At 39.2% G+C, this 17,795-nt stretch overlaps 1 protein-coding gene across 2 annotated transcripts in view; it reads right to left on the reverse strand.

Moving 5' to 3' along the window:
- The window catches only part of frmd6 (FERM domain containing 6), a 76,274-nt gene extending 59,149 nt beyond the window's left edge, over positions 1 to 17,125 (reverse strand). For both annotated transcript variants that reach the window (XM_020916950.2, XM_020916949.2), the window contains exon 1: positions 16,998 to 17,125. The gene's annotated coding sequence lies outside the window, so the exon portion shown is untranslated. The remainder of the gene's footprint in view (positions 1 to 16,997) is intronic.
- Between the last annotated feature and the right edge of the window lie 670 nt (positions 17,126 to 17,795).

Raw genomic sequence — 17,795 nt, forward strand, 5'->3', positions numbered from 1 at the left:
GTGATAGTTTGTGGAGGCAAAAAAAATATATATATACAAAATTGTGGTACTTTTCTTTCATCATAACCCAAATAATTAAGGTTTCAAAGTGATTATAACACTTATTTCAGCATGTAGACTGGACTGAAACAGAGCAAGGGATCATGGTGTATGTAGTCCTCACTATTTTTTAGCTGTTGCTGCACCAAAACAATGAATTTAAGTAAAGAGACTTCAGATTCAACATATTGTGATGACCCACGATATTATTGTGAGAATTTTTACAATACAATATCACGATATTTTGATTATCGTTACACCCTTACTAGAGATGTAACAATAACCGAAGTATCTTTGCTTAAATTAAGAGTTATGGTGCAGCAACAGCTAAAAAACAACAGAGGGAACTACATAGACCATGATCCTTTGCTCCATTTCAGTGTAGACTACAAGAAGAAATAACAGTTCTAAGCACTTTTAAGTCTTAGTTCTTTGGATTAAATCTTGTCAAGGCATTTTAAGAGGAAAAAGTGGCATATTAACAGTTTTGTAAGCCTCCACAAAATATCGCAATAAATATCGTAATGTGAGATGTATATCGTGAAAATATCGTATCGAGAGATTTGGATATTGTTACATCCCTAAACGTGAGCCTCCCCAACATATTGTGAGCTTTCCCACGATATTGCAATAAATATCGTACTGTGAGATTCATACTGTGAAGATATTGTATCGTGAGACTTGGATATCGATATCGTTACACCCCTAATCCCTACTGTATAATAAATAATAAATAGCTTTACCAATCTGCTTAATTCCTTTTTAAAGGTGCACCATGTAACTTTTCTGGTAAAGGGCCCCCAAACATTTCACAATCCACATTTTTTTATGCCGTTCTAATCTGTAATAGCCATTTTATTTCCATTACCAAATCCAGAATACTTCTAATACCATTCCGCGCACTGTATTTATTTAGCAGTCTAATATTTGTGTAGCCCTCTTCCTGTGACTCAGACAGGTCTCTACTTCCTCTCTGGTCTCTGGAGTTTAAATCTGCCCTCTCCGCAGTCAGACCTCCAGACCTCATAAACCTCATCTCTGCCAAAGGACCTGTTTATTCAGCTGATGGGAAACTCTGCTGATCTAATACACTTTAAATCACATTATCAGAATGAGACCTGAACATTTCCTATTGATTCACTCCAGAGGGACGAGAGCAGAGTGGACAGCAGTGAGGCTGAGTTCACTAAAGAGAACAGAGCTGCTTTGGTTAGACCTGTCACTAGAAATACTATATGGACTCATGCGGAGATATTTTTATTACTTATTTTCTATTTATTTTTTAGTTGTGCATATACATTTATATAATTATGCCTCATCTGACACCAGTCTCTTGCTATCTTTTTTCCTATTTATTTAGAATGTATTATTACCATTTATATTCACTTTATTATTGTAATATATTGTGATGTGTGAGCTAAGTAATTTCCCTTGTGGATCAATAAAGTTTGTCTATAAATCTAAGTCATCGTTCAAAAAATGAAACTGGAACAATGTATTTTGGGGTTCAATATTTACTGTGTGTAAAGTTTGTTTGCAGTAATGGGAAGATCTTCTGTAGCTAATTATTATTATTGCTTTATTCTCTCTTGGATCTAGGTTATAATTCCTCATCACAAACATACCGTATTTTCCAGACTGTAAGTCGCACCGGACTATAAGTCGCACTTTTTGGGGAAATGTATTTTATAAAATCAGAGGCCAGGAACCGACATTTTCCTCTTGTAAGGCAAGTTATAGTAATAACAATAGAACAAAGAACAAGAGGCTGAATAGTCGTTAATATGTTAACGTCACATTTTAAAAGTTATTTAGATAATTATAGCATAAACAACAGAACATAAGTTTACCAAACTCACTAAATCCATTGAATTCTTCATCCTTGGTGCACTTCTGCATGACCTCCAGAGATAAACCATAGATCCATGATGTAAACAGAGCGCCGCTTCCACTTCTGTGTAGCTGTCATCAGACTCAGCATCAGTTCCAGTTAGAATTTTTCCGGTTTTCTGAATCCCGACAGGATGGTTTCAGTTGTCATTGAAGTCCAGGCTTTCTCGATCCATCCAGTGACTTCCAGAAAAGTTACATGGCAAACCTACCTGGTTCCCATGAAGCTGTGTTCTCTATCCTCGCTTTCCACCAGTCCCTCACAAGTTTCTCGCTTGCTCCAAACTTTCTTTCTGCTTGCTTGATTTTCAGCGGCATATTTCACTATTTGCAGCAAGACAGCGGCTTTTTATGCAGGAGACATGCGCAGCAGAGAGCGAAGTGACAGCGGTACAAGAGTAACAGTAGCAGTAGATACTGACACACAAGCATAGAGCGGCCTAGAGTGTCTGTCAGTCTGAACATTTTTATATATAAGTCACACCAGAGTATAAGTCGCAGGAAACACCCAAACCGTGGAAAAAAGTGCAATTTATAGTCCGAAAAATACGGTACCTGGAGTATGTGTGAATGAAACTAAACACAACTCCAGGTCTGTTTTTGAGGAGGTAACAACATTCCAAGATGATTTAAAAATCACAAGAGTCTATTCTGTGTAATATATGACCTTTAATCAGCCTTAATAAAGCATGAAGAAAGACACATTAGACTTGATAGTGATTCATCTTGACAGGACAGTGATCTCTGCCTCTTTGGGAACAGGCCCCTCTGACTGTGCTGAGTGCAGAGTGGAGCCTGGGCCCTGGAGCTGTTGTGGGTCACAGGTCTCACTCTATGCTCCCTGATGTGGAGGCTCCTTCACTGCAGCAGATGAAATGTTCTTATGTAATATCCACAGTCACAAAACAAGTCACTCTGCTGTTTAACCTGAGGCCAAAGTCACAGCACTGAGAGGTCTGAGTGCTCTGACCTCACCGGAGGGGTCCTGTGGGTCTCTGGACGTAACCGTTGTATAGAATTGAAAGTCAAAATCCAGATGTGTTGCTCTTGTTTATGGCAAATATCTCTGTATTTACTGGGCCTATCTCATAGACTGTATAAAGAAGAGGACAAAGAGAGGGACAGTGTTTTCTCAATGCAAAGTGAACTGGAGCCGTGGTCTATGGAGCCGGAAGTGCGCCCATGCTCACTTCAGATTACCGGCAACTAGCAGTTTAGCTATGTCCATTTTAGGGCTGGGTATCATTAAGAAGTTGATGATACAATACATACCTAGGCTACGATATGATGCCTGTCTCGATACAGTGCACTTTTGATTCAGTGCAATATATTTCAAATCAATTTGATACGGTTCAATAAAAAAATTAAGACTAAATCATGGCTGTGACATTAAAACCACTTGTTGTGCAAAGTTCATATGAAACATGCCCATTTTAATCATCCAAACAGTGAAAATGTAAAATGAGTTGCATAAACGAGTTTTCTTCCTCTGAACAAGCAACAAATTTAGTAAAATATACCAAAAAATACTCTTGGGAATATATCGATACAGCAGCCCACGATACTGATACTGTATCAGCACATTAAACAATAAGATATAATCAATATTTTGATATTTTTGCACACCCCTAGTCCATTTATATGTCCATTTTATGATTCTTGTTTTAAATGGCATGTTTGTGGATCCGGCCTCTGTTTTCAGTTTGGTTATTTCTACGGACAAAAACCACTTCACTGCGCCACAACTTATTCGTCGATATATAATAGTGACATATGTGAGTGACAGGAGCCGTGCTGTTCTTTGCTCTATAATTAACAGGAATATAATGGCTCTGTACGGTGTATGATTTTCTACACAATTGTTTGAAAACAAGATTTAAGAAATTAATTGCTAGGCATGACTAATTATACCCTTTGCTTCTTTTAATCGATAGCTGGCGGCTTATGCCATCAACATTTCCTGGGTGTGTGATGCCACCTGTAAGCATGCTCCATCTGAAACTTGTTAAACTCTAATCTGAGCTTTATTTTAATACGCTTTGATCGGAAAGAGCTGACTTAGTTGGAACTGCAACAGGTGAGCTGATTTGTGCTGTTAAACAAATCTCTCATAAAACTATAGTCAGCAAGTTTTTCCGTCAGCAAGTTTTTCTCACGTTTTTTGCTGATAAACTCCTAAACAGGACAACTGTTACTGATCACAGGCTCCTGAAAATTTGTTGTTCAAATCCATTTTGTATTTTGTCAGATTTCAGATTATCTTTTTTTGGTAGTGTTTACAAGGGCTGGATATCATTAAGAATTGCCGATACGATACATGGGCCATGATACGATACATATCTCAATACAGTGCACATTTGATTCAATATGATATATTTCAAAATGATTCGATATTCAATATCAATATCGTTTCAATAAAAAATAAAGGCTAAATCAAACTAAAAGTCTTTGTTAAACCACTTCTTGTGCAAAGTTGACATGAAAAACATCAACTTCATAACAGTGAAAATGTCAAATGTGTCGCATAAACGAGTTTCCCTCTACTAAACAAACAACAAATCTGTAGCTCTGTAACAAAACAATTTAGCTAAATATACCAAAAATACTCTTGGTGATATATCGATACAGCAGCCCACGATATCGATACTGTATCATCACATTAAATATATATATCGATATTTCAATATTTTTGCACACCCTTAGTGTTTACTATGTGCACTGTGTCACCATATTAACTGCTGAACATTCCCCCATAGACACACATGCGTGATGTCACCGCAAAGTATCAAGATGGTAAACACAAACCATTCCACATTCACATTGTAATGACTTTCTCTGAGGCGTTGTGTTGGCGCTGAAGCCGTTCAGGTGAGGCCTGAATGCACTTCCTGTTTGAGTCTATTGTAATAGGATTAACCCTTTGTCCACCACGGCTCTGACTCACTGAAATATGCACCAACTACGCTCCATTCAGACATACGTGGGAATATTCAAGGTTTTCACTGATGGATTCTAGAAGCTTCTGTGAACTATTGTTTAATTAAGCTGATACATTCAAACAACACTGGGGCACTATAATGTCCAAATCCAAATTACATAAATTAAAAGCCAGTGGGGAAGTAGAGACCTAGCCTCGCTCACACGTTAAGTTCTACACACGCTGACGGCTCTCGCTCAAAGAGATTGAAAAACATGTTATGTCACGACAATTATTTGAATCTGATTGAACAAAGCATCACAACAGCAAAACAAGCCATGAAAATCAATCTTTAGTTAAATCCAGCTGAGAAAGAAAGCAGACATCTTCCCTGTCCATGAATACAAAGAAAATAGTTGTGCAGGGTTGAAGTGACCCAAACATGTAAAACAATATATGAAACTACAGCTTGCTCAGTACTAGTAGTAGTAGTAGTAGCAGTGGTAGAAGTAGCAATGGCTGTAGCAGTAGTACTGAAGGGTGACAAACAAGTAATCTACTAGTACACTTTGATGGTAGTAGTAGAGATGCAGTAAGTATTACTATGTAGTAGTATTGGAAGTACACAGTAGTAGCAATAGCGGTAGTATTTGTAAAGGTACAGGTTGTTGCATGTAGGTAATAGTAGTAGTAGTAGTAGTAGTAGTAGTAGAGGTAGTAGTAGTAGTAGCAGCAGTAGTAGCAGTAGTAGTAGTATTGGTAGTCGTGGTGGTAGTCGTGGGGGTAGAAGTAGTTGTAGTGGTAGTAGTAGTAGTAGTAGTTAGTAGTAGTAGTAGTAGTCGTGGTAGTAGTCATAGCAGTGGTGGTAGTAGTAGTGGTAGTAGTAGTAGCAGTAGTAGTAGCAGTAGTAGTAGTGATAGTACTAGTAGTAGTAATAGTAGTAGTAGTAGTCGTAGTAGTAGCAGTAGTGGTAGTGGTACTAGTAGTAGCAGTGGTGGTAGTAGTAGTAGTAGCAGCAGTAGTAGTAGTAGTAGCAGCAGTAACAGTGATAGTGTACAGTACTAAGTAGTAGTAGTAGTATTAATAGTAGTAGTAGTAGCGGATGCCTCAATACAGGATAAACAGAAACTACATAAATCATCAATAAATGTAAAAAGTACATACAAATCTTCATGAATCTTTTGGTATATTGGTCACCCCTAAGCTGCAAAACAACTAGTAACAAGTTGTAGAAGTAGTTGTAGTTGTAGTAACATTACAACAGTACAACACTGCAACATTATCCAGTACTTTTTAGCAGCTTTGTTCCAAATCCTGTGAATGTTTAAATCTTGGCTGAAGTTATAACTCTTTACAGATGTGTGAATGGACCTCTCCCTGTAACTTGGTTTAACGCCAGATGCTCATTTTTCTCACCAGCATAAAGTAGAATCAGCAAAACCTACGAAACAAGCTGGTATTTGAGCCGCTCTGTATGTCTAACCATCAGATTAAGTCTAAATACTCTGAGCCTGTTGTATGTAAACTATGCGAGATGGAGAGATAGGCCGGCCCGTGGGGATGGCTAACTTCCTGAAGGAGCAGAGTAAAAGGAGGGGACAATGTGAGAGGAAAGAGGAGACGCACACAGGAAGAGCTACAGTCCTGTCTACTGCCAGCTCAAAACTACTGCAACAACACAATGTATAGAATTTACTTTAAAGGGCCCATTGCGCTATTATCAAATCAAATCTATGCTATTATAATGTTGTTTTCCTCATCGCCAACAGACCTGGAGTTGTGTTTTGTTTCATTCACACATTTTAACACGCAAATTTAGGCTGAGTTCTCTCAAACTTGAATCACTTATGATGTCAGGAAGTGCTCCACTATGTTTTTAAACTTCAAACACCTTCACTAGAATCAGCTGGATGATTTCAGTCCTGGAATTACCAATATCGACTAAACCAAGACTTAAAAAGGAGCTGCTAACTTGAAAACTACAGCTTCATGACATCAAAAGGTGGAACGGACCATTTTCAGCTTTGTAGATGTAGACAGACATAATAAAGGATTAATCAGACATGTGGTAATGAAACACAACACAACTCCAGGTGTGCTTTTGAGGAGGTAAAAACATTATAACATGACTTAAAGATCACAAGAGTCAGTTTAGTGTAATATAGGACCTTTAAAACTACTGCAACAACACAATGAACAGAATATAAGTCTAACATTTTTCACTAGGGCTGAAGGACTGCGATAATATAATGTTATATCTTGTAGAAAATATAAAAAAATGGACACTCATGGACCCTTCACAGTGCCTTATTCATTCACTCCATACTGAGAGGTAAGTTATAGGTGTGTAAAAATATCAAAATATCAATATATCGTATCGTTTTAATGTGATGATACAGTATCGATATCGTGGGCTGCTGTATCCATATATCGCCAAGAGTATTTTTTGGTATATTTTATTAAATTATTTTGTTATAGCTACAGTTTTGTGGCTCGTTCAGAGGAAAGAAACTTGTTTATGTGACACATTTGACAGTTTCACTGTTTTGATATATAATTTATGTGTTTCATATTCACACTTTGCACAAGAAGTGGTTTAACAAAGACTTTTTTTCAGTATCACAGCCATCACTTAGCCCTTTATTTTTACTGAACCGTATCAAATGGGTTTGAAATATATCATACTGAATCGAAAGTGTACTGTATCGAGATATGTATCATATCATGGCCTATGTATCGAGAGATGTATCGTATTGGCAACTTCTTCTTAATGATACCCAGTGCTTGTTAGCCACAACTGCCCTGGGGAAGTGAGGCTGCCGATCTGTGACATTGGTTGCCTGATCAGCAGCAGTCCCTTCTATATTATGTTCAAATCTAGAAGGGCCTGAGACTGGACCACAGGGCGTAAAAAAATTCGTCAAAATTTTTGATGATCCAACCACAGCTGCTAATTTGTACCTCGTGTCTCTTCTCAAAAATACTTGTAACATTCAGAACAAACTATATAACTTCTTTTACCTGATATAAATAATAGTTTGGTGCTTCGATTAATGTTTCAGCAAAAAATCTGTGCTGTTAATAAGTCCTTTGTGTAGATTTTTCTCCTTTTTTCTCCTTCTCCATGCTTCTCTCTGATTGGTTAATCCGCCTGTCAATCACACACTCTAAAATCAGGGAGGCAGGACACAGCTCCAGATCCACTCGTTGTAAAGTTTTTTCAAAGCGTGTGGTTCTGGGTGGTCAGGTTATGACAGTGGCTCTTTCGACCACCTCACAGCCTCACAGCGAGAAGGTTCTGGGTTTGACTCCCACTCAGGTGTTTTTGCATTTGCATGTTTCTCTTTGTGTCTGGATGGATTTCTTTTGGGCACTCCTGTTTTTCCCCCCCATTAAATCAAAACATGCACAATAGGTCAAATCCTACAGCTAAAGTACTCCTGACCAAGCCTTTATTTGATTTTTGTACCATGGAAATAAACGCTATTTTTAGACACTTAAAGCTGTAGTATTAGAATCGTATCAACACTGAAAAAACTAGATCCCTGCAAGTGAACGCAGAACTGTTTCTGTTTCCCAAGTGGCACTGAAGAATTGTACAGGACAATAAAGTTAAAGGTGCATTGTGTCACTTTTCTAGAGGAGGGCCTGTTAAAAGCTTTTCTGCATGGAGATGTTATTGCTTTGTATGGAATGTTTCACAGTATGGCATTAACTGTGCAAAAGAAGAAAGAGATCCCCAAATTTTTATTTAATGACACTGCAATGTGACATTTCGGCTTGACCTCTTTCTTTTGTTTTTGTCTTTGGACCCACCACTCGGTCGTAATTTGTGTTGGATGTGCATGTCTCTATTTACCCGTACAGTATGACATTAAACCTTTCTATCCTCCAAACCAGACCAAGTTACACAGGTCAGATCTGTGGAGAGGCAACTCTGCTCACAGTCAGAATACTACTGTTTTTCTCTGTATTTTGGGGCAAAAAACCACCTGCAATAATTATTAAAAAGTAAGGCAGAGCTGTTTAATGTTATACTGTGGAACATTCCAGGCAGAGCAATGACATCTTCATAAAAACAAGAAGGTGACGGACCTTAGGCTACGTTTATATAATGACAGTCTGAACAGAAGACGCAAAAGTGGCGTTGCGTCTTCACTTTTTATTTTTGTGTTTAGACAAGCGTTGTCGGGAGGAAATCTGCATGCATACGGTGACGCAAAAGTGAGTGGAATTCGATTGGGTATGCATGTCAGGTTTCTGTGTACTGTATGTCTGTGACGTAAATGCGAATGTGACATGAGCAGATCTGACCAGAGTTTGGCGTCTTGGGCAGTGCAGACGGAAACACTACGGTGGAGCATATTTCAACTTTTCCACTCTGGAGGGTGGTTTCAGATGTTTGCGTTTGTAAGTCCCAAAAACGCCGTCACCGTCTAAACGAAAGGCACTTCTGATAAAATACTGATCTCAATTAAACAGGCCCTAAATCCAAAAAAGTTACATAGCGCCCTTTAACCTTAACACAATCACTTCAATCACTTCAGACATAGGAAAAGTGAGTTTTTTGAACATAAATCGAGAAACGTTATCAGAAATGTTTTAGATTCATATAAAAGGTGTGTAAATATCTTTTACATACTTTTGTACTTTTTAACATTATAACATGATGTATTGGATTGTATTTTACTGTAGCTATTTTCTCTTCTGTTTTATTGTATTTTGAATTGTTGTCCAGTGACCTTGAGTGTCTTTAAACTCAAATAAAAAGTATTATTATTACATTTGCAATCTTCTCCTTATTTCATGCACTACATGGGTTTGTTCAGCTTCAGCATTGACCTCAGCCTTGAAGGTCATTGTGCAACTTTTTAGGTGGAGAGTCTGTTACCTGATTGTCTCCATGGAGATGTTATTGCTTTGCCTGGAATGTTCCATGGTAAAACATTAAACATAAATCTTACATTTAATACAATTACAGGTGTTTTATTGCTCCAAAATTCTACAAAAACATGCATTCATACTGTAAACAGGATAAACGTCTCCACAGATCTGACCTGTAACTTGTTACCATGGACCCTCCAACACAAAAGTGACACAGTGCACCTTTAAAGTTTCAGTGTTTAACCCGAGGGCAGCGTTCTCAGATTAGTCTCCTGTTAAACTCCAGAGAGAGAAGACAAAGCCCCAGGTCCCATTCTAAACCCCGTGGAGTGTAACAGAAGAAGATCTGTTCAAGTCTTCACACAATCTCCTCTGTTACGAACGCAAACCACACCATCACATCTGGGTTTAAAAAGACACACAAACTTTCTCTGTTTTTCTGTTTTAAATCAAATGTCAAAGGGGCCCATTTTATGCTATTTTCTGATCTGTGTTATAACGTTTCCTCATCACAAACATACAAAACAACACTCACTCAGATTTAACACATAAAATAAACCCTGCTTATTTAGGCTGAGTTCTTCTCTCAAACAGGAAACACTCTGTTCCAACTTGTGATGTCATATGCTCCACTGTGTTTTTAAACTCCACACACCTTCATTAGGATGATTTCAGACCTGGAATTGAAATTTCTACAGAATTTAAGGTATTTAAGCTGTTAACTTGAAAACTACCACTTCATGACATCACAAAGTGGAACAGAGACAGACTACTAATGCAGGATTACTCAAACATGTGTGAATTAAACAAACTCCAGGTATGTTTTTGAGGGGGGTAACAACATTCTAACTAGGGGTGTGCAAAAATATCGGAATATCGATATATCGTATCGTTTAATGTAATGATACAGTATCGATATCGTGGGCTACTGTATCGATATATCACCAAGAGTATTTTTTAGGTGTGTTTTACTAAATTATTTTGTTACAGTTTTTTTGCTTGTGGAGTGAAAAGGAAACTCATTTATGCGACACATTTGACATTTTCACTGTTTTGATGATTAAAATGTTTGTGTTTCAGATTAACTTTGCACAAGAAGTGGTTTAACAAAGACTTTTAGTATCACAGCCACGATTTAGCCTTTATTTTTTATTGAACCGTATCGAATCGATTTGAAAATATATCATATCGAATCGAAAGTGCACTGTATCGAGATATGTATCGTATCATGGCCTGTGTATCGAGATATGTATTGTATCGGCAACTTCTTAATGATACCCAGCCCTAGCCCTAATTCTAACACAATTTAAACTTTAGGTTTGGAATTTTGGACATAAGGACTTATTTCCTAGTGAGCCAGAGTGTTGGAGACGTGTGGAGACACTTTTTGAAATATTCCATCCAGTCCTTGTATTTGCAGAGGTCACTGGTGCTAGACTAGTGCATGTCAATGGCCATAGTTCTCCTGCCACTAAAAACGTACCCACTCCACAAAACACCGGAAGCAAATCAGTTATTACACCAGACTGTCAGTGTGAATGTCTGTGTTGATAGAATAATGTTTGAAATAAAACTAACCTTGTATCGCATGAACCATCGCATGTTGAGGGACTATTTTCTCATATATCAGTCCGCCGCTGCCAAGATTTCTAACAGGAAGTACAACTCACTGCTTCTGCTCAGACATAATGCAACGTTGGTTTTACTTCTAAAATTATTCTATCAACACAGACATTTACATCGACAGTCTGGTGTAATAATAATAGTTTTGCTTCGGGTGTTTTGTGGAGTGAGTAAAACTATTTTTAGTGGCAGGCTAACTATGGCCATTGACATGCACTAGCCTAGCACCAGTGACCTCTGCAAATACAAGAACTGGATGGAATATTTCAAAAAGTGTCTCCACACGTCTCCAACACTCTGGCTCACTAGGAAATAAGGCCCTATGTCCAAACGTCTAGACTGTCCCGTTAAAAACCAAACAAAAATTCAGATGTAGACATTGAGACAGGTTAATCCAGCTATGAGAAAAGTCTGTAATCTGCCCGTGTAAACAGAGTGCACGTGGGACCTTTACTATTGCCTCACAAAGCCAGCCCCAAGGCCATGTTTTCAGCCTTTTGAAAAACTGAAAGAAAATCACCTCCAAATCCCGCAAACAACAAGCAACTATTCACAGAGACGTGTTTAGACCAACTAACTAATGCTATCCATCATCAGGGAAACGATCAGTCTAAACAAACAGGACGAGGAGACAAGGGAGGAGGGACGGAGGAAGAGGGAGGGGATGACGGGAGAGAAAGAGGAGAGATGGGAATAGACACGGAGGAGTCAGGGAAGAAGGAGAAGAGAGACTGGGTGACGAAGAAAGCAGAGGGAGAGGAGGAGAAAAGAGAAGAGGAGAGGGAAAGAAGTGGAGGAGGAGAGAGGAGAGTGAGAGAGGGGAAAAGGAGAGGGAGAAGAGAAGGGGAAGACGAGGGAGAGGAAAGAGGAGGAGAGGAGAAAGAAGGAGTGGAGAGCTGAGGAGAGAAGAGGAGAGAGCGTGAGAGCAGGAGAAGACAACAAGGGTGGGGGGGGGGGGTGAGGAAAGAGGGAGAGGAGAGAGGAGGAGTAGAGAGAGGAGGAGGGAGAGGAGAGATGAGGGGAGGAGAAAGAAGGAATGGAGAGAGGAGGAAGGAGAGCAAAGAAGAGGAGAGGGGAGGAGAAAGGAGGAATGGAGAGCGGGTGAGAGAAGAGAGGGGGAGAGCAGGAGAAGATGACAAAGGTGGGGGTGAGGAAAGAGGGAGAGGAGACAAGAGGAGAAGGAAGGAGAAAGGAGGAGTGGAGAGAGGAGGAGAGGTGAGGTGGAGAAAGGAGTGGAGAGAGGAGGAGGGAGAGGAGAGAGGAGAAGAAGGGAGGAGAAAGAAGGAGAGGGGACGAGGAGGGACAAGAAAGAGGAGGAGAGGGGAGAGAACGGCGGAGTGGAGAGCGGAGGAGAGAAGAGGGGGAGAGACCAGGAGAAGATGACAGAGATGGGGGGTGAGCAAAGAGGGAGAGGAGAGAGGAGGAGAAGGAAGGAGTGGAGAGAGGAGGAGGAGAGGAAGGAGAGAGGAGAAGGGAGAAGGAAGGAGGAGTGGAGAGCGGAGGAGAGAAGAGAGAGGGGGAGAGCAGGAGAAGATGACAAAGGTGAGGGGTGAGGAAAGAGGAAATGGAGAGAGGAGGAGAGAGGGAGGTTTATTGTGAAATCACGGCCAAACCCACCACAGTCACGTCATCTGAGTCACACACCACGTCAAACATCTTTGATCATGTTGCGGCAAAATCGGAAAATATTTGGATTTTTCTGGTTCCATCAGATCTAAACCAGGTCTATATCAGAACCAAACAAGGTCTAATCTACAAATGAATCACGTCTCCAAACTAAATCAAGACTAAACTAGGTAAAAATCTAGACTAAACCAGATCTAAAACAGGACTGAACCATGATGATTCACGGTTTTAACTTGAAATAAATGACGCAAAATCAGGACTAAAATACGTCTACGGATGCGCTCGGGCTTGTTTGGTCCTGCGTGGTTTGATACCAGTTAATTAGTCCACATGTAGACTTGGTTGGGTCCTCTTCTAGTCCTGGTTTAGTCTAGACTAACCAAGAACTAAACCAGGTAAACAGAAATGAGATCATGTTTAATAAAGGTGTGAATCAAAGCTGCACTGACACTTGAACAAACAAAATTCGAACTAAACTCTGAACTAAACCCGGACAAGACCAAGACTAGAACTAACCAGGACTCAGACCGGAACCAAACGTAGCCTAAAAGTGGACTAAATCAGAACTAAAGCAGGTCACATGACAAAAACTTTATGGATAGAAGCTCTGTTACTCAAATTCGACTTTAATTTGAGCTTTATTTTAACACAGTCTGATGTGAAAATGCTGATTTAGGTCTGGTTACTAATGTGCCCACTGTGTCTCCATGGTAACTGCTGAACATCCCACCATAGACAAACATAGAGAACACCTCCAGCATGATGTCAAAGTAAAGTATGAATACAAGGACCAGCTCTAAAGACTAAACTTCGAGTAAAACAAACTAAGAATCCAAAGGGAGTGCCCAACAGCGAAAAAAACACCGTCTTTCCTTGTAAACTCTGCACCTGCCCCGTCTCCTACCTGTTAAAGCCACTAAACACGGGTTGTTTATCTAACGTTTTTTCACCATCAACGAAGAATGTGAATTATCCAACATGGCCGCCAACAGGAGGATGGAGGAAGCATTAGCCAAGTCCCAGAGGTGATCCTTTAAACTGCAGAACGCATTAGAGACTGCCAGGGCCAAAGGGAAAGACCGGGATTTAAAACACTGTGTATCTGAGATTTAAAGGGACACATATGGAGCAGGGGAACGACACAACAACTTACTCCAAAATCTGCAAACAGGCCCATGAAAAGGACATAGAAGCAAGAGAAGTAGTAACAGAACTAATAGTAGCAGTAACCTAGTACTAGTAGTAGTAGTAATCCCAGTAGTAGAGCTATGGTAGAAAGAGTTGAAATACAATAGTTCTTCATTGAAAAGTTATGGAGGTGTAGTGGTGGTTGTAATGGCAGTAGTAGTAATATTTGTAGTATTAGTAGATATTATTAAATGAGATACATGGAGAAATGTATTGTTCTACATGTAGTAGTTGTCTTTATTGATAAGTTAATTGTAGTAATAGCAATAATAGTAGTAGTGGTAGTCATAGTAGTAGCAGAAGTAGCACTAGTAGTATGAATACAGCTAATATTTGAAATACTTCAAACTATAGTTCTTTACTGATAAGTTGTTGTTGTTATAGAGGTTGTAAAAGTAGTAGTAGCAGTAATACAAATATGGTAGATTAAATTAGATAAGTGAGGAAGTAGTAGTAGCAGCAGCAGCACAAGTAGTATGGATGTAGTACTTGAAATACTATAGTTCTTTATTGACAAGTATTTGTGAAGGTTGTAATAGTAGTAGCAGTAATACTGGTAGTATAACTGTACTGCTAGTATACAATAGTATCAGATTAGATAAGTGGGGGAGTGTATATTTTGTGACTGTGTAGTAGTAGTAGTAGTAATAGTAGTAGTATTATGGAAGTAATACTAGTAGTATAATAGTGCTGGTAGTATACAATAGTATTCGATGTAGGGAAGTTTATTTTTTGTGACTGTGTAGCAGTAGTAACAGTAGTAGTAGTAGGAATAGATCTTCATTGACAAGATTGGTGACAGTAGTTGTAGTAGTTGTAGTAGTAGTAGTAGCAGTAGCACTAGTAGTATGGAAGTAATACTTGAAATACTAGTTCTTTATTAACACGCCGTTGTGCAGATTTAATAGTAGTAGCAGTAATACTGGTAGTGTAATCGTACTGCTATTATACAATACTATCAGCTTAGATAAGTGGAGGAATTTATTTTTAGTGATAGTGTGTAGTAGTAGTAATAGTAGTAGTAGTAGTAATAGATCTTCATTGACAAGATTGGTGACAGTAGTAGCAGTATTAGCAGCAGTAGCACTAGTAGTATTGAAGTACTACTAATACTAATACTTATACTAATATTACTATTACTTAATATATACTAATACTTGAAATACTAGTTCTTTATTGACAGGTGGTTGTGAAGACTATAATAGTAGTAGCAGTAATACTGGTAGTATAATAGTACTGGTAGTATACAATAGTATTTTTTGTGACTGTGTAGTAGTAATAGTAGTAGTAGTAGTAGTAATAGATCTTCACTGACAAGACTGATGATAGTAGTAGTAATAGAATAGCAATAGTAGTAACAGTAGTTGTAGTAGTAAAAATAGTCGGTAATGCTAGATATTAGATAAGTATGGAATTCACTCGTAGAAGTAGTAGTAGTAGTAGTACTCTTTGACATTGCTTCTGTCTGCATCACCAGCTTACTCACTGTACGCCAGAGATGAATTCGAGATGAATCAACACAAGTGCAGTTACAACATTTTCAATTATCCCACGTCCCAAAAGTAACTCATCATAATTAAGAAAGAGCAGACGAGTACATTCTGGTAAACGAAACAACACGGTATGACTTGGCGCGGTGATCAAAACAGCAGTCAACCACAAGTCCTGGCAGTGCTTCTGATGTGCCTTTGAGCAAGTCCCTTCAGGCGCAGTTTAACTCCTGAACCCGCAGCCTCTGGCACAGCTGGAATCCCATAAAAGCTGGCTGTCTTAACGTCTAAATTGTCAATCTCCTCCTCATCCTCGTAGTCTATTATTAACGAGGATAGAGCATACCTGCATACTAAACAACGTAATGGTTAAGTGAGTGAGAGGAAATTAGTAAGACTTAAGTTACTCAGATGAATTATTCAGAAGTTACCGTAAGAGGCTTGGATCTTAAAGTAAAAACATGGTTAAACATACAATTACATGGTTTTAGCAAAGAATTAAGGGAATATTTGGGAATTTCAACGCTTTATAACCAGAAAATACAAAATTCAGCTGTGTATAACGTAACTAGAAAGCAATGTTTGGCAATGTGGACAGAAAATAAGGCACACAATGGAAAAATAAAATAACAATAACTAGGTCCACTGGTGTATAAATTAATTAAAAGGTGCACTGTGTAACTTGTCTTGCTTGTCTCCATGGAGATGTTCTGGCATTAAACATTAAACATCTCGCATTTACTCAATAATACGGGTTTTTACTGCCATACAAACCTGCATTGTTACTGTGGGTGGGCTCGCCTCTCCATAGACCTGGCATTACACTTGTGACTTGACTCTGTGGCATCAACTGGTCCCTGTGCGTAAATAAATAAGTGCAATTATGCCATACTTTGGGTCATTCCGGGCAACATCTCCATGGCGAGAAGCAGGTGACGGATCCTCCAAAAGAAAAGTTACACAATACAGCTTTAAATGTAAAAGTTAAACACGAAATGGCCTCGCTTGGTCCGCTCGTGCTAGTACCTCCGTGGCAATTACATTCCTGTAGTTTTAATCTTGGCACCAGCATCAGCGCTATGGGACAAGACTAAACAAGAGGAGCACTGCAGCGTGAATCTACATTTTAAGCTGCAGGCTATTAATGACGGTATTTGCAATGTTCCTAAGAATTAAAAGCATGGATTTTTTACTGAAACAAGTTTAAAATAGTCTTGCGCGCTTAGCCTACATGGCGTCAACATAAAAACTCCCCAACCGTTAAGATCCCCGTAGCGCAAAGAAACTCGTAAAAAAAAAGATATGTCCCGGCATGAAAACATCTGCAAAACTTCACTTACCGTTGCGGCGAAGTGTAAATATTCCAACAAAAGGAGTTAATCCGATAAACTTTATGTGTTTTATCCACAAATAGTTACTCCAAAAGTGTTCTGTAAGTTTCGGGAGAGACAGGGATCGTGCGCTTTGGAAAGGCAACCACATTCTAACCCGCTTGGAGCCGTGGCAAGTAAAGGAATACATGTGCGGATCAAGGCGGGGATACGGGGGGTGGGTAGGTTCAAGACAACACTTAAAATATAACTATAACATGCTAAAAGTTACAAATATGGGTTAAAACAATACGTAGATAAACTTTTGTGCGGTGCGTAACGTGCGTAAAAGTGCCAAATGTTGGATCATGTAAAATAAAGTCGTAGCGCAAACTTGGACCTCCCCTTTTTTTGAACATTTGGTTTGGTCCACGGCTGCCTTTCATTCCATTGCTCCCCACCGCGTTTAGGATGGTCCCTCTCTCTCTCTCTCTCTCTCTCTCTCTCTCTCTCTCTCTCTCTCTCTCTCTCTCTCTCTCTCTCTCTCTCTCTCTCTCTCGCATTTTCTAGCTCTCATTGTCTCTCTCTCTTCCTATTTTCTCTCTTTCCTTTTTTCTTTATTTCTCTCTCTCTGCCTCTCTCACTCTCTCTCGTTCTTTCTATCACTCCTTCCTTCTCTCACTCTCTCTTCCTATCTCTCCCCGGCTCTCTTTCTGTCTCTCTCTCTTCTCTTCCCTTTCTCGCTCTCATTGTCTCTCTCTCTCTCTTTCTATTTTCTCTCTTTCCTTATTTCTTTATTTCTCTCTCGTTGCCTCTTTCACTATCTCT

Source organism: Boleophthalmus pectinirostris, unplaced genomic scaffold, assembly GCF_026225935.1.
Source record: "Boleophthalmus pectinirostris isolate CB_2022bp ecotype Guang Dong unplaced genomic scaffold, ASM2622593v1 HiC_scaffold_10, whole genome shotgun sequence".
NCBI classification, from domain to species: domain Eukaryota; kingdom Metazoa; phylum Chordata; class Actinopteri; order Gobiiformes; family Gobiidae; genus Boleophthalmus; species Boleophthalmus pectinirostris.